The sequence below is a fragment of the Stenella coeruleoalba genome (assembly GCF_951394435.1).
Source record: "Stenella coeruleoalba genome assembly, chromosome: 5".
Lineage (NCBI taxonomy): Eukaryota > Metazoa > Chordata > Mammalia > Artiodactyla > Delphinidae > Stenella > Stenella coeruleoalba.
This window is the reverse complement of record NC_137150.1, coordinates 48,746,232-48,769,852: the sequence shown is the minus strand read 5'-3', so window position 1 is coordinate 48,769,852 and position 23,621 is coordinate 48,746,232. Positions and strand designations below refer to the sequence as shown.

Sequence of the window (23,621 nt, the reverse complement as noted above, 5' to 3'; positions counted from 1 at the left end):
TGAGCCTGCGCTCTAGAGCCCGCGAGCCACAACTACTGAGCCCCCATGCCACAACTACTGAAGCCCATGCGCCTGTTACAGCCCATGCTCTGCAACAAGAGAAGCCACCGCAATGAGAAGCCCCTGCGCCCTCCAACTAGAGAAAGCCCGCCCGCAGCAACAAAGACCCAATGCAGCCAAAAATAAATATTTTTTAAAAAGAATAATTTTATTCCAATAAATGAGACAACTGTGATGACCCACAAATTTCTGGAAAGACATGGACTACCAAAACTCAAACAAAAAGGTCCCTATTGAAGAAATTGATTTTGTACTTAAAAACCTTCCCACAAAGAAAATTCTAGGCTCAGATGTCTTCACTGATGTATTCTGCCAAACATTTAAGGAAGAAATACCAAGCTTAAAGAGAACAGAAGAGAGAAACACATTCCAACTCATTTTACAAGGCCAGAATTACCCTTATAACAAAACCAAAGACATTTCAAGAAAACTAAATTACAAAGCGTCATCCCTTAAGAATATAGAGGCAAAAATCCTTAACGAAAAAACTAAATTCATTAATATATGAAAATAATAATATAATCTAATACACCCCACCGTTTATGCAATCTTGGTTTAACATTAGAAAATCGATGTACTTCATCATGTTAACAGAATAAAGGAGAAAAACTATATGATCATCTGAACAGATGTAGAAAAAGCATTTAACAAAATCCAACATGATAAAAACTCTCATGAAAACAAATAATAGAAGGGAACTTCCCAACCAGATAAAAAGCATCTATGAAAAACCCACATCTAAGCTCAAATGATGAAAGAGTGGGCTTTTTCCTCCTAAAATCAGGAACAATGCAAGGATGTGCAGCCTACAACCCTCCTCAACATTTTATTAGAGGTCCTAGCCAGTGCGGTAAGTCATTAACAAGAAATAAAAGGCCTGTAGTCTGTAAAGAAAGAAGTAAAGCTGTCTTTAATCATGGGTGACATGATCATGTACTTAGAAAGTCTGAAACAAGAGCTACAAAAGGTAACAAGTGAATTTAGCAAGGTTGCGGGTTAATTTTTTAAAAATTGTATTTCTGTATACCAGTGATAAATAATTGGAAAATGAAATAACATTTGCCATAGCATCAAAACTATGGAACATTTAGGGATAAATTTGCCAAAGCACAGGCAAGCACAGTATTCTGAATATTTTAAACATTGCAGAAATGGCACTTGTGTTTGCTTTTGTGTAATTCGTGGACAAAGACTTACAGACAGATGCAAAAATAAATCCTCCTTTGTAACCCAGAGCTCATTCTTCAGTATGAGTTTTGATACAGAAGAAGGAACATGATACTTAAAACAGGTTCAAGTGATAGGGGTATTTACAAGCATAAAGGTTGCTTCCAGGACTATAAAATTGATAATTTAAAAGCATAAGATATAAGGGAAATTATCAGCTATACTGATTTAGTACCCTAATTTTAATGTTGACATGAAACAAAGATGGCTTCTTTTTTAAGGCTTGTATCTTGAGAACACAGTGTCTGGACTTTAAAAAGGTACTGGCATAAAGGAAACACTCCCATTTACCATTGCAACAAAAAGAATAAAATACCTAGGAATAAACCTACCTAAGGAGAAAAAAGACCTGTATGTAGAAAACTATAAGACACTGATGAAAGAAATTAAAGATGATACAAACAGACAGAGAGATATACCATGTTCTTGGATTGGAAGAATCAACATTGTGAAAACGACTATACTACCCAGAGGAATCTACAGATTCAATGCAATCCCTATCAAACTACCGATGGCATTTTTCACAGAACTAGAACAAAAAATTTCACAATTTGTATGGAAACACTAAAGACCCTGAATAGCCAAAGCAATCTTAAGAAAGAAAAACAAACCTGGAGGAATCAGGCTCCCTGACTTCAGACTATACTACAAAGCTACAGTAATCAAGACAGTATGGTACTGGCACAAAAACAGAAATATAGATCAATGGAACAGGATAGAAAGCCCAGAGATAAACCCATGCACCTATGGTCACCTTATCTTTGATAAAGGAGGCAAGTATATACAATGGAGAAAAGATAGCCTCTTCGATAAATGGTGCTGGGAAAACTGGACAACTACATGTAAAAGAATGAAATTGGAAAACTCCCTAACACCATACACAAAAATAAACTCAAAATGGATTAAAGACCTAAATGTAAGGCCATGCACTATAAAACTCTTAGAGGAAAACAGGCAGAACACTCTATGACATAAATCACAGCAAGATCCTTTTTGACCCACCTCCTAGAGAAATGGAAATAAAAACAAAAATAAACAAATGGGACCTAATGAAACTTCAAAGCTTTTGCACAGCAAAGGAAACCATAAACAAGATGAAAAGACAACCCTCAGAGTGGGAGAAAATATTTGCAAACGAAGCAACTGAGAAAGGATTAATCTCCAAAATATACAAGCAGCTCATGCAGCTCAATATCAAAAAAGCAAACAACCCAATCCAAAACTGGGCAGAAGACCTAAATAGACATTTCTCCAAAGAAGATATACAGATTGCTAACAAACACATGAAAGGATGCTCAATATCACTAATCATTAGAGAAATACAAATCAAAACTACAGTGAGGTATCACCTCACACCGGTCACAATGGCCATCGTCAAAAAATCTACAAACAATAAATGCTGGAGAGGGTGTGGAGAAAAGGGAATCCTCCTACACTGTTGATGGGAATGTAAATTGATACAGCCACTGTGGAGAACAGTATGGAGGTTCCTTAAAAAACTAAAAATAGAACTACCATACGACCCAGCAATCCCACTACCAGGCATATACCCTGAGAAAACCATAATTCAGAAAGAGTCATGTACCACAGTGTTCATTGCAGCACTATTTACAATAGCCAGGACATGGAAGTAACCTAAGTGTCCATCAACAGATGAATGGATAAGGAAGATGTGGCACATATATACAATGGAATATTACTCAGCCATAAAGAGAAACAAAATTGAGTTATTTGTAGTGAGGTAGATGGACCCAGAGACTGTCATACAGAGTGAAGTAAGTCAGAAAGAGAAAAACAAATACCATATGTTAACACATATATATGGAATCTAAAAAGAAAAAAAAAAGGTTCTGAAGAACTAGGGGCAGGACAGGAATAAACACGCTGATGTAGAGAATGGACTTGAGGACACGGAGAGGCAGAAGGGTAAGCTGGGACAAAGTGAGAGTGGCATGGACATATATACACTACTAAATGTAAGATAGCTAGTGGGAAGCAGCCACATGGCACAAGGAGATCAGCTCGGTGCTTTGTGTCCACCTAGAGGGGTGGGATAGGGAGGGTGGGAGGGAGAGGCAAGAGAAATGGGGATATACGTATATGTATAGCTGATTCACTTTGTTATACAGCAGAAACTAACACACCATTGTAAAGCAATTATACTCCAATAAAGATGTTAAAAAAAAAAAAAGGTAGTGGCATAGCCCAATGATATGTACTGTTCTAGGGTGTGATAGCTTAGGAGTAATCTGATTTCAACTTAATGCATGTTTAGAGGGTGTCTAAAATTCAGAACCAGTCAGAGCCGTCTCCTCTGACCCTAAACATGGTCCTAAAGTAAATTGCTTGAGGAAATTGGATCCCAAAGATTACAGATGGGGAATTTTTAAAGTGTGTCCCTATTCTATGGGAGATCAAAGAAGGTGACCTAGAAGAATTGTGGACTGACTGACATGACAACTGTGGACTGAGCAAAAGTTCTTTTTGAAAGGGCTATCTTATCTTGAAGATTATGACTCAAACCTTGGAGGAACTAAGTGACTGGCAGTGGAAGGAATCAGAACATGTGAAATTCCTTCAGAATGTATTGACCTAAATAATTTTGCCTGTTTTATACAATTTTAAAAAAAATCCTTTACACTTACAAATAAATAAATAAAATATTTAATAAAACAGAAACTAAAGAAGATCTAAATCCATGGAGACATATATGATGGATTGTTAAGACTCAGCCAGTTTTTTTTGTTGAAATTGGCAAGCTGACTGTACAATTTATATGGAAATGTAAAGAACCCAGCAGAGCCAAAATAATTTTTAAGAGCAACAAAGTTGGTGAACTTACACTACCTGATTTTAAGACTTGCTATAAAGGTATAGAAATAAAGAGGGGGTATTAGCATAAGGATAGTCCTATAAATCAATCAAACAGAAGAGAATCCAGAAGTAGACCCACATATTTATGGTCAATTGATTCTCAACAAAAGTACAAGGTAATTAATGGGGGAAAGGATAGTCTTTTCTAAAAATGGTGCTGGAAACCATATGGGAAAAATTAACCTTAACCCTTACCTCACATCATACACAAAGTAAACTCAAAATGGATCGTAAGGCTAAATGTAAAAGTGAAACTGAAATTTTTAGAAGAAAACAGGAGAAAATCGTTGTGGTCCTAGGTAGATGTATTAGTTCCCTAGGGCTGCCATAACAAATTACCACCGGGTAGTCAAAAGAAAAGAAATTAATTTTCTCACAGTTCTGGAGCCCAGAAATCTGAAATCAAGGTCTCAACAGAGCCATGCTCCCTTTGAAGACTCTAGAGGAGCATCCTTCCTTGCTTTTTCCAGCTTCTGGAGGCTCCTGGCATTGTGGCTTGTGACAGCATAACACCTATCTCTGCCTCCATCTTTACATAGCCATATACTGCCAAATTCTCCTCCATAGGGACTGCTGACCATTCTTTTTTTTTTTTTTAATTAAAATTTTTTATTTATTTATTTTTGCGGTACGCGGGCCTCTCACTGTTGTGGCCTCTCCCGTTGCGGAGCACAGGCTCCGGACGCGCAGGCTCAGCGGCCATGGCTCATGGGCCCAGCCGCTCTGCAGCATGTGGGATCTTCCCAGACCAGGGCACGAACCCATGCCCCCTGCATCGGCAGGCGGACTCTCAACCACTGCGCCACCAGGGAAGCCCTTGCTGACCATTCTTGAATGATGGTTTAACGTATTAAATTCTAAGTTGAAGGTATGTACTCTTTTGTATTCTAAATGTTATTGTTAATGAGAAATCTGTTGTCAACTGCTGTTTCTTAGAGGTATGGCAGAAACAGTTAGTGGTTTTCAAAACCTGTGCTCTCTTCTCTTCCTGAAGCCCACAGGGGACCTATATTTCCCAGTCTCCCTTGCAGTGAGGTATGGTCACATGACTGACTTTTAGCCAATGGGATGTGAGCAGACATGATAGTAGCCCTTTCTGGGCAAAGCTCATTCCGCCTTCCTACGGGCAACCAGAGCAACTCTGCAGGACACATGGTGAAGGCAGCCGGGCTACCATCAGCCGGGTCCCTGAGTATAGAGGGATCCCCAATGCCCTGAAATATCCGCCCAGGACTGTTATATGACAGCAATAAACTTGTACTGAATTTGAGCCACTGTATTTTTTACCTATTTTTACAGCATTTTAGCCTATCCTACTTAATACAAAATACTTCTAATTGCTTCTTTTTCATATCCCTTCCATCTTGCTGCATTTATGTTTCTGCTTCTCTTTCAAAATTTTTATCCACTGTAAGCCTTCACTGTATGTTTTGCCTACTTCTCAGCCTCCTAAAAGTATCCTTAGCCAGAGCACTGACTTACGAGATGTGGTACTGTGCACATACTCGTATTATAGTCATTGATGGCTCAACTACCTTGCGATTCATCACGGCCCAGGGGCTTGTTCTGCCAGACTAGGCACAGAGCCAATCATTCTCCGATCTGAACTTCCTGCTTACAAAATTAGCCTTCATTTGACATTGTCCAGTTTGTTAAGTACCTAATTTATCCAGGTTATTTTGACTTCTGTTTCCAGTATTCTGGCACACAAATATATACACAATACATCAGTAGTCATAAAGTTTATTTAATGGGACTGGGTCCCAGACTGACCTCTGAAGGGTTAACTGGTAAGCGCTATCCTGCACCAGCACCACATCCTTGATGTCTCTGACCTTCCCACCATCTGACTGGTATCATATAAGCTAAACCATGTTTCCCTGGGTTGTTGCTGATTATGTTATTCATAATTAAATCAACAGCATGAGAAAGTCAAGACATATGTGCCCTGTTTCCTCCAGATCCTTACTATGTTCTTGAAAAAATTAGGTTACATTGATGAGATTTGGTTTTCCATACAGCTATCATTAATTTTTACCCAATGCCCTAGGTTCGCTTATAAATTAATATTCTGGTGATGTATATTTTCACATATCCCTCCCTCACAGTGTGACTGTGTCTTATTTATTGCAAATTCCACACATATATATTCATCTCTTCATCATTTTGGTGTGAACACACAGATTAATACAAGTACAGTGTTCAGAATTAAGGAGAAGGGAGTTGCATACCTTGTATTAATTGCTTTTGCCACCAAATTTTAAGAAAGATAGCAATAAATAGGAATATACCTAAAGAAGTCAACACATAGGGGAAAGGGATTCACAAGAGTAATAGTTAAAGGGTTACCAGATTGGGAATTCTTCAAAAGGAGGACATGTTAGTTTGGGAGCTAGTGTTTGCACCACCACCAGAAATGTCCAAATACATATGGGACAACTGCTTAGTAAACATGTTTATAGAGGTTTAGTCCTCAAAGGACATTTGAACTAGAGACTGCTTCCTAGTTCTCAATGATTATCATCAACTTTAGTCCTGCTCTCAAGCAAAGGAAGGGGTTTAAGCATACAGTGATCTGGAAAGTACCAATCAGAAACCCCTGCTCAATGAGACCTCACTGGCAGTCCCAAGCTACTGAACATGGCTCCTGGGATGACTCAACAATCAGAGAGATGATGACACTGCTCAAGTTCAGTTGTCCATAGTTTCTAAAACTACGGGTCTGTCGGTCATTGCTGAGAAAGTGAACCAGGCCAATCACCTAAGGGAGATCCTTTTTTCAACTTCACACAACCTGGGATAGCCTCCCCAATCAACCAGGGTCAAGCTGTCCTATAAGTCATTGACAACAGCATCCCAGACCTATGCCAGCTTAACACTACTACCATAAACACCCACCTGTTTTTTCCATTCTCTCAGGATTCAGAAAATATAACATACACATCTCCTTATATTGATTAATTTCATTATTTTTATTATAGTTGATTTACAATATTATATTGGTTTCAGGTGTATGGCACAGTGATTCAGTATTTTTAGATTATTCTCCATTAAAAGTTATTACAAGACAATGGCTATAATTCCCAGTGCTATCAATATATCCTTGTTGCTTATCTATTTTATACATAGTAGTTTGTGTCTCTTACTCCCATACCCCTATCTTGCCCCTCCCTCCTTCCCTCTCCCTACTGGTAACCACTAGTTTGTTTTTTTAATCTGTGAATATGTTTCTGTTTTGGTGTATACATTTGTTTGTTTTATTTTTTAGATTCCACATATACATCATATCATATAGTATTTGTCTTTCTCTGACTTATTTCACTAAGCACCTTATTTCACTAGGTCCATCCACATTGCTACAAATGGCAGAATTTCATTCTTTTTTATGGCTGAGTAATATTCCATTGTATACATAGACCATATCTTCTTTATCCGTTCATCTGCTGATGGATACTTGGGTTGCTTCCATATCTTGGCTATTGTAAATAGTGCTGCTATGAACACTGGGTTGCATGTATCTTTTTGAATTCATGTTTTGTTTTTTTTCAGATATAAACCCAGGAGTGGAACTGCTGGATCATATGGTAGTTCTACTTTTAGTTTTTTGAGGAACCTCCATGCTTTTCTCCATAGTGGTGGCACCAATTTACATTCCCACCAAAAGTGTACAAGGGTTCCCTTTTCTCCACACCCTTGCCAACATTTGTTATTTGTGTTCTTTTTGACGATAGCCATTCTGCCAGGTGTGAGGTGATATCTCATTGTGGTTTTGATTTGCATTTCTGTAAAAATTAGTGATGTTGAGCCATCTGTATGTCTTCTTTGGAAAAATTTCTATTCAAGTGTTCTGCCCATTTTTGATTGGGTTTGATTGTTTGTTTTTGGATATTGAGTTGTATGAGCTCTTTATTTTGGATATTAACCCCTTGTCAGCCATATCATTTGCAAATACTTTCTCCCATTCAGTAAGTTGTCTTTTTGTTTTGTGGATGGTTTCCTTTGCTGTGCAAAAGTTTTTAGGTTTAATTAGCCCCCATTTGTTTATTTCTGCTTTTATCCCTTTGCCTTAGGAGACAGGTCCAAAAAAAGTATTTCTACAGTTTATATCAAAGAATGTTCTGCCAATGTTCTCTTCTAGGAGTTTTACGGTTTCAGGTCTTACATTTAGGTCTTTAATCCATTTTAAGTTTACTTTTGTATATGGTGAGAGGAAATATTCTAATCTCATTGTTTTACATGTAGCTGTCCAGTTTTCCCAGCACCACTTATTGAAGAGACTGTCTTTTCTCCATTGTATATTCTTGCCTACTTTGTCATAGATTAATTGACCATAGGTGTGTGGGTTTATTTCTGGGCTTTCTATTCTGTTCCACTAATCTATGTGTCTGTTTTTGTGCCAGTACCATGCTGTTTTGATTACTGTAACTTTGTAGTATAGTCTGAAGTCTGGGAGGGTGATAGCTCCACCCCAAATCATCTGAAATTCCTTTTAAGTCATTGATTTCTCCAGTGTTTAGACCAAGGACCATAGACTTCTTAGTCCCCCAGGATTTTCAGGTCAATGAAGAATGGGACATAGGCAACAAGTATACAGATTTTTTTGAGAATTTCTTTTTTGAGAAATATTACTGGACACTTAAATGGAAGGATTTTGTCATATCCATAAGTTAGGTTTCCCAAGCTCAGAAGGTAGGAAGTAAGACCTTTTAAGGTCAAAATCTCATTGTGTACAGTTCTGTTATTTTCATACTGATTTTTTTAGGCATGAGATGAACAGCAGAAGTTTCAGAGATTAAGAGAAGTTTTGGGGGACAGGTAGGCCCCTTAAGTCAAATAATTCTACCTAAATATATATGGTGCTTTTTAGTTTATAAAGTATTTTATGGAGATGATCAGATTCAAACGGTCTAAATCATGCTCCTGAACCTACATTCAATGAATAATGCCAAGATGTTCGAGTGTCAGAAGTAGAAACAGTGGTCTTTTCCCTAATTTGACATAATGAAAAAGTTCCAAAAGATGAAAAAGAGACACATTCACATGAACAGAATAAAGGAAAACAAACGATATGATCATCTTGAGAAATGCAGAAAAAAGTTTTTGACAAAATTCAACATCCATTCATGATAAAAACCTCTCAGCAAAGTAGGAATCGAGGGCAATTTCCTCAACCTGATAAAGGACATCTATAAAAAAATCTACAGCTATCATCATACTTAACTGTGAAAAACTGACCACTTTTCCCTTAAAGGAACAAGGCAAGGAAAAAAAAAGGCATAGAGATTAGAAAGAATAAAGTAAAACTCTGCAGATGATGTTTATACATACAGAAAATGCTAAGGCATCTACCCAAAACTTACTGGAGTTACTAAGTTACTTTACTAAGGTTGCAGATCAATTTTTAAAATTGTATATATATATATATACACACACACACACACACACATATATGTATGTGTGTATATATATATATATAGCATATATATAAAACAAAATTTGAAAATGTAAAAATTGCCATTTACAGTAGACTTTAAAATGTAAAATACATAGGAATAAATCTTTTAAAATGTGTACAAATCATCAGGGACTTCCCTGGTGGTCCAGTGGGTAAGACTCTGCACTTCCAATGCAGGGGGCCCGGGTTCAATCTCTGGTCAGGGAACTAGATCCCACATTCATGCTGCAACTAAGAAGCCTGCATGCCGCAACTAAGAGTCCGCATGCTGCAACTAAGAGTCCGCACGCCACAACTAAGACCTGGAGCAGCCTAAATAAGTAAGTAAATAATTTTTTTAAAAAAATGTACAAATCATCAATGCTAAAAGCTATAAAACACTGCTGAGAAGACAACAACAACACTGCTGAGAGAAACTAAAGACCTAAATAAATGGCAAGATATATCATGTCTATGGAAGACTAATATTGTTAAGATGACAATGCTCTCTAGATTGGTAGATTCAATGCTGTCCTGATCAAAATCCAACCAGGCTTTTTGGTAGAAACTGACAAGTTGATTCTAAAGTGTACATGAAAAATGCAAAAGATTCACTTTGCCGTACAGGAGAAACTAACACAACATTGTAAAGCAACTATACTCCAATAAAAGTTAATTTAAAAAAAAGAAAGAAAATGCAAAGGGCCAGAATAGTTGAAAATTTTTGAAAAAGAACAAAGTTGAAGGGCTTACACTACCTGATTTCAAGACTGATAAACTACCGAACTGAAGATAGTGTGGTACTAGCTTAAGAACAGACAAACAGATAGAACAGAGTAGAGAGTTCCAACAGTCCACTTGATTTACAAGAAAGTACCAAGGCAATTCAATGGAGGAAAGGAAAGTCTTTTCAATAAATGGTGCTGCACTAAATGGATAACTGTATGAAAAAGAAGGAGCTCAATCCCATCTCACACCATACTCACAAATTAATTCAGGATTGATCACAGGCCTAAATGTAAAAGCTAAGACTAAAGCATTTAGAAAGAAGAAAATCTTGCAGCCCTGGGGGTAGGTAGAGAATTATTAAGCAAAACACAAAAGCACCAACCATAAAAGAAAAAATTATAAAGTAGACTCATTAAAATTAAAATCTTTTGCTTATAAGAAAATGAAAAAGCAAGAGATATACTGGGGGAAAATATTCACTACACATATATCTAACAAATGATTTGTGCTCAGACTACCAGACTATCTATCTATCTATCTACCTACTTAACTACCTTCCTACCTATCTATCTATAATGCCTACAGATCAACAGTAAAAGGACAAACAACTCAGGGCTTGCCTGGTGGCGCTGTGGTTGAGAGTCCGCCTGCCGATGCAGGGGACACGGGTTCGTGCCTCGGTCCGGGAAAATCCCACATGCCGCGGAGCGGCTGGGCCCGTGAGCCATGGCTGCTGAGCCTGCTGAGCCTGCGTGTCCGGAGACTGTGCTCCGCAACAGGAGAGGCCACAACAGTGAGAGGCCCGTGTACCGCAAAAAAAAAAAAAAAAGACAACTCAAAACAAAAATGGGCAATATACTTGAAAAGACAGTTCAAAAGGAAAATGAACATATGGTCAACAGCATGTGAAAAGGTGCTCAACATCATTAGTCATCAGGAAAAAGCTAATTAAAAGCACATAGCCATACAGTTTCACATCCATCAGGATGGCTACAAGTAAAAAGACCAATACTAAGTATTGGGAAAGACATAGGAGTATAAAATGGTACAACCCCTTGGAAAAGTCTGGCATTTAAACATACATCTATCCTATGATCCAGTACTTCCACTCCTAGGTATTTATGCAGGAGAAATTAAAATACATGTCCACAAAAAGACCTGTATGATAACACCAAATGCTAGTGAGCTTGTGGAACAACAGGAACTCTCACTGCTAGTGGAAATACAAAATGGTACAGCCACTTGGGAAGACAGTTTAGATTGGCGGTTTCTTACAAAATTAAACATATTCTTATCATACGATCCAGCAATCACCCTCCTTGGTATTTACCCATAGGAGTTTAAAACTTATATCCACACAAAAACCTATACACAAGTCTTTATAACAGCTTTATTGATAATTGCCAAAAGTTGGAAGCAACCAAGATGTCCTTCAGAAAGTGACTGGATAAACTGTGATTACTTAGCATTAAAGGAAAAAAAAAGCTATCAAGCCATGAAAAGACATGGAGGAACCCTAAAAAATGCATTTACTAGGTGAAAGAAGCCAATCTGAAAAAGCTATATACTGTATGATCCAACTATATGACACTCTGGAAAAGGCAAAACTATGGAAACAGTAAAAAGATGAGTAGTTGCCAAGGGTTAGAGGGGAGGAAGGGATGAACAGGCAGAGCAGAGGATTTTTAGTATTACTCTGTATGCTACTGTAATGGTGAATACATGTCACTATACATTTGTCCAATCCCACAGAACGTACACCACCAAGAGAGAACTGTAATGTAAACTTTGGACTTTGGGTGATTACAATGCGTCAATGTAAGGTCAACGACTATAACCAATGTGTCACTGATTGGGGATGCTGATAATAGAGGAGGCTATGCATACGAGGACACAGGAAATATATGAGAAATCTCTTCGGGAAACTGTACCTTCTGCTCAATTTTGTTGCGATCTAAAATTGCTCTAAAAGGTAACGTCTATTAAAAAAAAGGCTTGTACACAGTTAGGAAATATTTCTTAGATATGTAATTAGAAGTGCAAACCATAAAAGAAAAGAAATTGATATCTTAGACTTCATCAAAATTTAAAACTTTTTTCTTTAAAAGGTGCCATTAAGAAAATAAAAATATAAGTCAAAGATTCATAGAAAATATTTGCATATCATATATCTGATAAAGCCCTTGCCTCTAGAATTTAAAAAAATATTTGAATATTTTACTTCAATTATTTTTATTTGAATATTTTATAGAATATTAAAATTTTTTGAAACTCCATATGACGATGGTGACAACCCAATTAAAAAAATGGGCAGGGCTTCCCTGGTGGCGCAGTGGTTGGGAGTCCGCCTTCTGATGCAAGGGACACGGGTTCGTGCCCCGGTCCGGGAAGATCCCACATGCCACGGAGCGGCTAGGCCCGTGAGCCGTGGCCGCTGAGCCTGCGCGTCCAGAGCCTGTGCTCTGCAACGGGAGAGGCCACAACAGTGAGAGGCACGCATACCAAAAAAAAAAAAGGGCAAAAGATTTAACTAGATATTTCAGCAAAGCAGATATACAAATGACTAATAATAATAAGCACGTGGAAAGGTGCTAATCATCATTAGTCATTAGGGAAATGTAAATTTAAACTGTTATAAGGGAATTCCCTGGTGGTCCAGTGGTTAGGACTCCGAACTTCCACTGCAGGGGGCAGGGGTTCAATCCCCGGTCAGGGAACTAATCCCGAAAGTGGCGTGGCCAAAAAAAAAAAAACAAACAAAAAAACACATAAACTGTAATAAGATACACTCATACAGCCATTAGGATGGCTATAATTTAAAAAACTAACAATATTGAGTGTTGGCAAGAATGTGGAGAAATCAAAACCATCATACATTGTTGGTGGGACACTACAGCCACTTTTGGAAAACAGTTTACCAGTTTCTTAAAAAGATAAACTTACTATATAATCTGGTAATTACACTCCTAAGAATCTACCCAAGAGAAATAAAAATATAGGCCCACACACACCTGTACATGAATGTGCACAGAAACATTATTTATAACAGCCAAAACCCAGAAACAATTCAAATGTCCATCAACTAGCGAAGAAATAAATGAAATGTGGTTACATCTGTAAAACTGAACTATTCAACAATACAAAGGAACAAGCTACTGACACATGCTGCAAATGCATGAACTTCAAAAATATTATGCCAAGTTCAAGAAGCTAGACACAAAAATCCTACATATTCTGGATTCCATTTATAGGAAATATCCAGAAAAGGCAAGAGACAGGAAGTAGGTCAGTGGCTGCCTGGGCTTAGGAGTGGGGACTTAAGCCGGCATGAGGGAACTTTGGGGGTGATAGAAATGTTCAAAACTTAGATTGTGGTGATGGCTGTACAAATCTATAAAAATCATAGAATCGTACGCTTACAATGGGTGGATTTTATGGCATGTAAATTGCACCTCAAGAAAACTGTGTTTTTAAAAAAGGACTTGTAAAAGAATGGTCACAGCAGTTTCCTTCATAAAAGCCCCAAACTGAAAACAACCCAAATGGTCTTCCAGGCAGAATGGACAAATGAATGGTTATATAATCAAAGAGTGGAATATCAGCTATTAATAAAAAAGAACAAACTACTGAAATACACAACATGCATGAATCTCAAAAACATGTTGACAAAAGAAGCCACTTTTGTTTTCCTATTGTACACTGTATTCCATTCATAAAAGAGTCTGTTGTTTGCTGTAGACAACCTCTGAATCAATCACACTTATTTCCAGAAAGTATAGTGTGTGTGTGTGTCTATTTGGAAGTCATAACATGTCAAATAGTTAATATAAATGAATGGCTAATGATTTAATATTCAGTTTAAAATGTTTTAATTATGTCATGTGATACACACAAATATAATATATGTATGTTATTTAACATAATCGAACTCATTCATTCTGTGCATATTCATTCGCTCATTTACTCCAAACATATTTATAGAGGGCCAAAAATATATTCCTGGCAACCAAGTTCAAACCATGACTCAATCACAAATACAATGTTGATATATCACTTCTTCTTCATGACAGAATCTGAGTGTACCTTTCAGAATACAGTTTACTTAACATGAGTTTCCTGGTCTGCTCGAGGGAGGAAAAAGTGTTACAAACCTAACGGTCACAGACTTATGAAGCAAAAACAAGTTTGGTGCCAGTCGGGAACTGCAGATTCAGGACTAGTAAGTGAGGCTGTCATTTCAGGCCTCCACAAACTCCCCGTCCTGCCTGCGCCTGCCACTGGAAGGCAAGTAAAACGTGCAGACACACCCTGAAGGAAGCTGCTGCCTGGTGAGTGGACTCAGGATTCAGGCCAGGAGGAAGAAATGCCACCATCACAGGCAGCTAGCTACCCACCCCCACCCTTCAGGTAACTTCCCTCCCACTCGCCAACCCCCTTGGGAGTCACACCTCAGAATCTGCTGTAAGCTGGGCCTTGACGTGTGTGATGATGAACAAGGAGTGATTGCTGCTCCCCAGAGAATCTGTCTACAGACCACACTACCCAGTGCCCGGGAGGGTATCTGTCAGGGTACTTCCTATACTCCTCCTGCATTTTAAAGAGTGTTTAGAATGTTCATGCCTCTTGATTCAGTATCTCCACTCTGGAATTCACCATAAGGGAATAATCAGAGCTGAAGGAAGTAATTACGGCCTGAGCAGCTCACTTCAGCATACTTACAATAGCCTACAGAACACTCTCCCACCCCAAAAGGATCAGAGCAATTCAAATGCCTCACAATAAGGAAGTAGTCAAATGATTTATGACAGTCATGAGATGGACTACTATCTGTAGCCATGAAAGACAAGCTCTTCAGAAAGATTAAAGTACGAGAAAATGCTGACAATACAATGTAAGATGACAGAACTGAGATAAAAGCTGTATATACCAGGGTTTCTCACGGGGGATGGGGGCGATACTGTAATGGAATTCCTCATGCCTTCCAGAGGTTCTGCTGATCCCTGAGAATCAGCGTAACCGAGAGGCGTGAGCTGTTATCCTCAGACAGTCTAATGGTAGGGGATGGGAGGCTGAAAACCAGTGGTACATACAGCATTATTCCCATATTGGGTAAACCTGGAAAATGTACGAATATACACAGATCAGAGGTAATTAATGCCAGGCCACCTGTGGTTGGTAAGGTCATAGCCTTGTAGACCAATACTTCTCAAGCTTGAATGTGGATCTTGGTAAAAGCTGGATTCTGATTCACTGTGTCTGGGGTGGGCCTGAGATTCTGCACTTCTAACAAGCTCCCGTTGCTGCTGGTCTGCAGGACACACAGAATTAGCAGGCAGCAGGGGCAAGGATACCAATGGGAAATGGCAGGGGCTGTGGAGGAAAATCCCTGCAGAACGGTCAGAAGGGAGCAGCTCTGTGGGCTGTTAGCTGGGGTGGGGAGGGCCGTGGAGGCTGTGCAGCATCTCACTGGAACACCTGGCTGGGAGCGGCGGAGGAGAAAAAAAGGAGGAGAAAGGCAATAGTTCCATGAAGGTCCGGACCTGGGCAGGAGGAGGAGGGAGCCCAGCAGCCCAGAGCCCCGCCTCCCCCTGAGCCCCACTGGTACCTCCGTGAATGGGTCTGGGCAGGAGCTGTCAACCGGGCGACCTCTGCCTCGGCTGCTGGCAGGGGACTCTGCGGGGGGACGGGCTACCCCTCCGTTCAGCCTCCCTGGACACAAGGGATGCTTTCAGCTTCCTGAGAACACCTCAGCTCTCAATCTCCCCCTTCCCCTCCCCAGACGTCATCACTCCCTGTGACTCCTTAAGGGCATAAGGAATACGAACACGGGTTACCTTCTCTGATAAAGTAGAACGCACAGCCCACTCCTCCGTTCCCACTTCTGGGCTCCCCTCTGGCCTGAACCTCAGTTCACTTGTGTACCTCTCCTGACAGAGAGCAACAGGCAAGAGAAACAAATGCAAACAAATAAGCCCGCAGCACTGGTCAAAGATCAAATTGGAGAGCCCTTTGAAAACTACAAAATGCTCCGCCAGTGCAGGTTAACAGCACCTCTATTATTTCTCCAAGTTAAAAGTAAACCCCCTGGGGTACCCGGTCTTTGACTTCGCCACCAAAGGGCAGGTCGGACCCAGTACTTCACGGGGCCTGGGTCAGGACTTCGTATTTGTTAGCTGCTCCCAGCATTCCCGTGAGGAGGGCACGTCCCCAGCTGACGGAAGAGGCGCCGGAGAGGACTCAGGTGGCCGGAGCCCCGCCGCCGCGGCAGAGGCATCTGCCCCATCTACGCAGTCCGCTCCTCCCCCACCAGGGGCCGGCGGGGGGACCCATCTCCTTTCCAGAGGCACAGAGCATTTCAATCCCCAGACCACAGGGCCACAGCCCCAGTTCCCGGCCCCGTTCTCGTCATCAGTTCCAAAGCTGCCTCGCCAAACCCCCTGCTGACATCTGTCACGGAGGACACTTCCTCAGGCCACGAGGCAGGCCAGGCGGCCTCTGAAAACAGGGAGGTCAGAGCTGGAAAGCGTGTCCACCCTGCAGCCTGCCTTCTAAAATTCTCGGGGGGAAATCCCCCGAATAAAGGCCAAAGCGAAGGAAGGCGGGGCTCAAGCGACAGCGACAGCCAGCGCTCAGGGAACCCCTACTCCACGCCGGGCCCTCCATGCGCCGCTTCATCCTCGCAGCCCTGTGAGGTAGGTGTGCTCAGTACTTCCATTTTACACAGGAGAAAACCGAAGGCAGAGTGGTTAGAAAAATAGGTCAAGGTCAAGGTCACACAGCGAGGTGGTGGGAGAACCAGGGAGACATCAGCCACCTGGCGAGAGTCCACACTCGGGGGCGCCACGCTTCACCTGTGTTTGCTGAGGCCGGTCATCAACCTAGTCTCCTTGCAGGCCGTGTGTTTGACCAGGGAGTAGTAATCACCTACCTGAGAACACGCCCAGAGCTCCCCAGAAAGGTTCCGATCAACCCGCCAGCCTGGCACTTAGGAAAGCCCTCAGCCTCTAATGTCCTTCTTCCAACCACACAAGGCAGCCCGCCCGCAGCGCCCCCCGTCCCACGTTTCTTCTCACACTGGGGTACGCACACACCTAGTCTCACAGCTCTAGTGACAAAGGTCATAAAACAACACCTGACGTTTCCTCAAAACCGCACGGCAAGGTTCCATCTGTACTTCCTTCTCAGCACCTCTGCCTCACCATGCCCACACCTCCACGCAGCAGCCACGAGTACTCGGAACTCAGGGAGAGGAAACAAAGATCTAAACAGCAGCCTCCCCTGCAACGAAACTCCACATATAGACAGAGGCGGGAACATCTGTCCCACGACCCTTGAGCGAAAGTTTCAAGATGAGGAATCAGGCCACTCTTGGACTTGCACCCCAGAAACCTCTCAAAGGCTGGACTAGGGCGCCTCAGTTCCTCCTGCCTGCGGAGCTTTCCGATGGGGCCATGCCTCAGTGGTGTGCAGGACAGATCTGTCACCAGCTGGAGAGGGGTGGGCAGAGGAGGGGGAGGGGATTACTTTCTGGGGCCCTCAGAGCAGAGAGCCAGGGCACAATCTCAGGATCCCTCTGGATCCCAAAGTCAGGCTGCTTAAAGACAGAGGGCTTCTTGGTGGCCCACCCCTACAGGACACCCCGGGGAACCCCCCCAGGTGCACAAGACCCATCTTCCTGCTCACAAAGAGTCAGTAGTTTGGGGTTTGGGAGGCCCTCCTTTTCTCTGCTGCAGCGTGCCCACACATGTACTCCATTTTTATTGTATTGCAGGGGTAGTAAGCTCTAAAGTTCTATGTAAATGAGTAACACAGGGTGTGAGAAAAATGATGACATACCTTGTATTTTCTGTCACAGAATCACTGCAGAGTAAACACAGAGTGTTCATTCTCTCAAAGGAATATGCTCTTTCCCTTTTTCTTGGGACAAGAGCCCTCAAGCTCGCTTGGGTTATTCCATATTGGGTAGGTGCACACGTAGGAAGAAACAACAGTGCAAGTGCGATGGTCCCTGGGCTCAAGGATGGGGACCACGATAGGGAGTGGTGGAGACCAGGGGGAAATGGAGTACACTACCCTTCTCTAGAGAGAAGGCTGCTCCAGTACCGCCTTCAGGAATTCTTGGGGGCAGAATATTTGAAACCTCCCAATTGTCAACATTGGCTCAGCTTTGTTTTTGATTTTCCCAAACTCTGCGCTGGCCTGATAAAACATCCTTGTCGGCTGGATGTGGCACACGGCCCCAGTTTGTAACCAGGGCAGTTGAGTGTGGCAAAAAAGATAGCTTGCCTTGGGCTTCCCTGGTGGCGCAGTGGTTGAGAGTCCGCCTGCTGATGCAGGGGACACGGGTTCGTGCCCGGGTCCGGGAAGATCCCACATGCCGCGGAGCGGCTGGGCCCGTGAGCCATGGCTGCTGAGCCTGCGCGTCCGGAGCCTGTGCTCCGCAATGGGAGAGGCCACAACAGTGAGAGGCCCGCGTACCAGAAAAAAAAGAAAAAAAAAAAGAACTCTTGGGTATGGTAGCTCTGCTGTCTGCTAGAGTTTGGACCAGCACAGAGGCTGGAAATAACGTAAACTCTAAGGTCCAACAGATCTGAATTTGAATCCTGGCTCTATTTTTACCAGCTGCCAGACCTCAAGTGAACTACGAACCTCTCTTAGCTACAATTTCATCCACAAAATGGGTTGAAAATACCCAATTTAGAGAGCTTTGTGAGAATTAAAAACGTGTGTGAAGATGACTTGAACTCTTAATGAATGTTAAATTTCCTTCCCCCATATCTCCAAAGAAACCACCTGGCAAGCCTTCACTTCTCTAGATTTTCAAATTTCTCATCTGCTAAAAACTAAAATAATCCTCCAGCACCACTGCTGAACTTCACAGGATGGGATGAAGTGATGTAGATGAGAGCTGAGTGCTTACAAATTAGAAGAGGATTATTGAGTGGATTGCCAACACCCTTTCCTCTCGTTTCTAGGCCAACAAAGCAGTATGTAATTTGCTTTTCTAATGCGTTTATACCCTTCCATAACATGATGTGGGAGAAGATGGTGTCACATTTGTGGTAATTCCTTAAAATGGCGATTAACAATCAACTCTCCAGAGTCCGCCCAAATCTACCATCCTCTCACAGAGGAGAGCATACATGAGGTCACTGCCTGTTCACTTAAGAACCTGGCAAGTTTCTTTTCTCTCTCCATGTTCTTGTCTCAGAGAACTGAGGTCGAAAATAAAGTCACTTAACAGTTGCGTATTTCTTTGATTCACACAAAGAAAACTGTCACAAGCCAAACAATTTCACTTAAGTACCATCATGAATTCACTAGGATATTTCCCAACAGTAAGGGGATTTTGGTTGGTTCTCTCATTTTCCCACGCACTATGAGGAAACTGGGACATGCTCTGGCATTTCCTCAACTGAATCTGACTTAAAGCATCTTTACAACCTCTTTTATTCTAGTGAATCTACACGGGCAAGGTCTAGGCTGAGGGCATTCATCTAACACTTCAACTTTCAGCTATCACTGATATCATTTACTTGCGTTGTTTTCTCTTAAAAGCAAGGAGGCATTAAAATCAGTTCCACGATATCTACTAAGAAATGCGGGTTTATCTTGCGGGACTATATGCCTCCCTTTCCTCCCTCTATTGAACTTTAATAGCTCCCTCATAAGATCATCACTTTTCCAAATTATTAATCAGGCATGATAGAATGAGTAGGAATTATATGATAAATCCAGAGGGGCCAAAAATAAGCAAGTTGGATGAATACATAGATACAACTTCCCATGTCCCTCCTCTTGAAAGCAAGGTTCTTGGAAAAGAATACACAGAAATTTCAGGAGCCAGTTCTTTGCTAAATATTTACACTGCATGATACCTGAAGCAAACAAGGTAAGGACAGGAAACAGGCCACACACACAGATAAGATCTCTCTCGGGTAATAAGTAGAGCTCCACTCACCTTGTGATTCGTTTTCATAATGTTGACTTTGTACTGATGTATACAGTGCTTCCAAAAGTGTACACAAAACCTAAGTGTGTACGGGAGTGTTCACTACTCTGGGCTCTGTTTTTTGATGAGCATAACTTAGAAAGGATTGGGGCAGTTCAGAAAAACTGCTAACACATTTTATACAACCTGTCCATTTGGAGACAACTCAACCCTTATGCTCGCTAATACCCTTTGTATAAAAAAAAGCTGACCCAGCATCCACCTGCATCAACTTGATCCTCTCAGCTTTGTCACACTCAGCAAATACTCTATGCCTTCGCAACAAAATAAAGCGGCACCCCTGGGAGGGAGGAAAAGACTTGTTATGAGTCTGCAGAGGCAGCCTTTATACCCAGCTAACAAAGAGTGAGGATCTGTGGAAGGCTTTGAATCTAGAACCACTAGTGTTACCTTCCAAATCTACCTTCTGCAAAAAACCTCCACAAGTGGTGTTACGTTGAAAGGAAAATGCCAAACATACAAAAGTAGAGTCAAGAGTACAAGGCAGTCCGTACCCCCACCATTCATCCATCTTCAACTATTAACAATTCATGGCCAATCTCCCTTCACCTTGTTCCCCCTCACTTCTCCGCTAGCAGCCCTCCCCAAAACTGGCTTATTTTGAAGCAAATCCTCAACCTATATTTCAAGTTTAGAATGTATTTCTAACAGATAAGGGTTTAAAAACAACCCTAATCATGATACCGTTACCAAAAGTAACTAAACAAATCTAATATTCTTAATACTAAAAAACAGCCAGTACAAATTTCCTCGATTGGCACAATTTTTAAAAAAACTATTTTCATCAAATCAGGACCCAACCAAGGTTTACACATAGCATTGCCGCCTTCTGTCTCTTAGTCTTTAAACCACAGGTTCCTTCCATCCCTATGATTCTCATAGCAGCCAGGCTGATCCTCACCTGCAATTCCCAGCAATTCTATTCTAGAGATACCACAAAGAAACTCCAGTCTTAGGGGCTGTCAAGAAAAAACGTGTATGTTAATTAGTCGTTTCATAGTTAAAGAAGTTTAAAAGTAACCTGAAAAGCACAAACGAAATTGATCTGACCTGAAGCCATGAACAATTCTGAGATCCAAACACTCACTCAAGCGTCCTTTGCAATTCTGGTCTGTGGTGGATTTATCTCCGGGGTTTGAACGACCCCCCGCCCCGGCCCTTACCCGAGTTATTTGCACAAGCAAAGCAATGGTGCGAAGCAAGTGCGTTTCCTCCCAGCTGGACCTTCCTCCGCAAGCCGGGTCCTCGCGGTCGCTTCCGGAATGCTGGGGGCGGGGGACCCCGCTGCCACCTCCCGAGACCACCTGCCCAGGTGAGAAGAGGAGTTTCACTGAGCCAACAAATTCCGGAGGGCGGTCCCAAGTTATTTAGAGAGAATTTTGAGCCATCCAGGCTGGGCACAGAGGAACCACCCAGAACGCCACGGTCTCAGAGAACAACCAACCTGAAAAGCCCCAGGGCTTAATCCCAATGCCCGGCGTTCGCGGGGGCACCGTCCCCAACGCCCGAGGGCCAAGAGAGGGGACGCAAAGTCCGCCCCAACGAATACACGAGCATGTGTGCCCGTGACTGTATGCCCACCTGTGTGTTCCAGGAAGGAAAGTTGCACACACTGATGTTTTACAATGTTTAATAGCTCTCTCCCCTGGAAAGGGGGTACGAGCTGGATGTGAGTATACACCCAACCTAGGCCACCGGTTCCATTCCTGCACCCCACCCCCGGGTCCAAACCCGGGGCGGACCCGTGGCGCGAAGGCTACGATCACCCCCCAGCCGGAGCGCGGCGTCCTCGGCTTTCAGTCCAGGGCCACCACCCACTCCAGGATCTCTTAAGTAATAAAGAACCCCAGCCCCTGAATCCCCGAGAGTGAAATTCCTCTCCCTCCCCGACGCGCAGAGCACAGCCATGGAAGCGGGGAGCGGCGCGGTGCCGTCGGCCTCCCCACCCCGGAGCCCCGGGTGAGGAGGGAAGCAGCTGCGAGACGCCAGGCGCGAGTCACCGCAACTCACCCGAGGCGCGGCGGCTCCCGGCTCCCGGCTCGCGCTCCGCGTCCGCGGCGCTGGGCGCCCGACCAGACCCGCAGCGAGGTCGCCGCCGGGCACCTGCCGTGCCCGGCCCCAGGTGACCGGGGACAGGCCGGGACTGAGAGCACGGCCCCGGGGACCCCGCAGCAACCCCGCAACGGCCCCGCGCGCTGCTACCAGGAAGTGCGGATGCAATCCTTTGAGCGCGCACGCCCCGTCGCGACCCCAGCGGGAGACTGGCCGGAGGGCGCCGCCTGCGGGCGGGGCGGCGAGAGGCGTCCAGGCCGCCACCCAGGCGCGCGGGAGAGGGGCCTGGGTCGAGGCTGGCACAGGGGATTCCCCGAGGGTGTAGGGTGGAAGATGAGACCCCCCCTTTTGCGTGCCGGGCCTTCAGATACTCCCACCTCCAGCCCTGCCCAAGGATCTCCCATCTCCTCAGCAGGGTCGGAACGGGGCCATTGCAGTTTCCTCCAGATGAGGGTATACATAGGGTGACAGAACCTGATATAAACAACCACCTGTAATGCACTATGAATTCACATTTAAAATAAAAATCCGCAAATTGCATATTTGGAAATAGCACACTTATACTGCATTGCCTTTCTTTGTGTCAACATTACTAATTTGTTATATTCAACAAATATTTGTTGAGCACCTACGACTTGCCAATCATTTAAACATTTAAAATATAGCGCAGGGAATTCCCTGGAAGTCCAGTGGTTAGGACTCTGCGCTTCTACTGCAAGGGCCACAGGTTCGATCCCTGGTTGGGTAAATAAGTGCCGCATGCCCAGCGGCGCGGCCAAAAACAAGAAACAAGAAAAGAAAAACCCAGCACAGTTTCCTCCTCCTCCTTTTCCTGAAGAGCCTTCAATAGGTGGAGTGGGCTGGCCCTTTCTTAACCTCCCAGAAAGCTTGAGTGGTCTTGCAAGGAACTTAGCAACGGCCCGCCCAAAGGTGCAGTAAGAACTGAACCGTGATAGAAATAAGTGTGGGCTGCTAGAGGGCCTGAGAAGCGGCTTGACCCAACCTGGGGAGGTCAGAGAGGAATTTCTGGAGAAGGGGACATGTGTGCTGAGTCCTGAAGGACTACACGATTCACCAGGATGTGAAGTGTTTCAGCCAAGATTCCACTGTGAGCAAAGCCGGAAGCCAGAACTGGCCAGGAGTGCATGTTCTGACAGAGGAATAGCAAGTGAGTCAGTAGAGCTGAGAAGAAGAGGATGTGAACTGAGTTAGAGCAGGGGGTGTGGGGACCAG

At 42.9% G+C, this 23,621-nt stretch overlaps 1 protein-coding gene across 2 annotated transcripts in view; it reads right to left on the bottom strand.

The window, feature by feature from the left end:
• The window catches only part of GPR160 (G protein-coupled receptor 160), a 32,087-nt gene extending 9,577 nt beyond the window's left edge, over nt 1-22,510 (bottom strand). The window contains exons 1-2 of one of the 2 annotated variants that reach the window (XM_079922132.1): nt 22,347-22,510; nt 21,500-21,640 (exon numbers count right to left, since the gene is read on the bottom strand). The gene's annotated coding sequence lies outside the window, so the exon portion shown is untranslated. The remainder of the gene's footprint in view (nt 1-21,499; nt 21,641-22,346) is intronic. The other variant, XM_079922133.1, reaches the window with a different exon arrangement.
• Nucleotides 22,511-23,621: the final 1,111 nt, after the last annotated feature.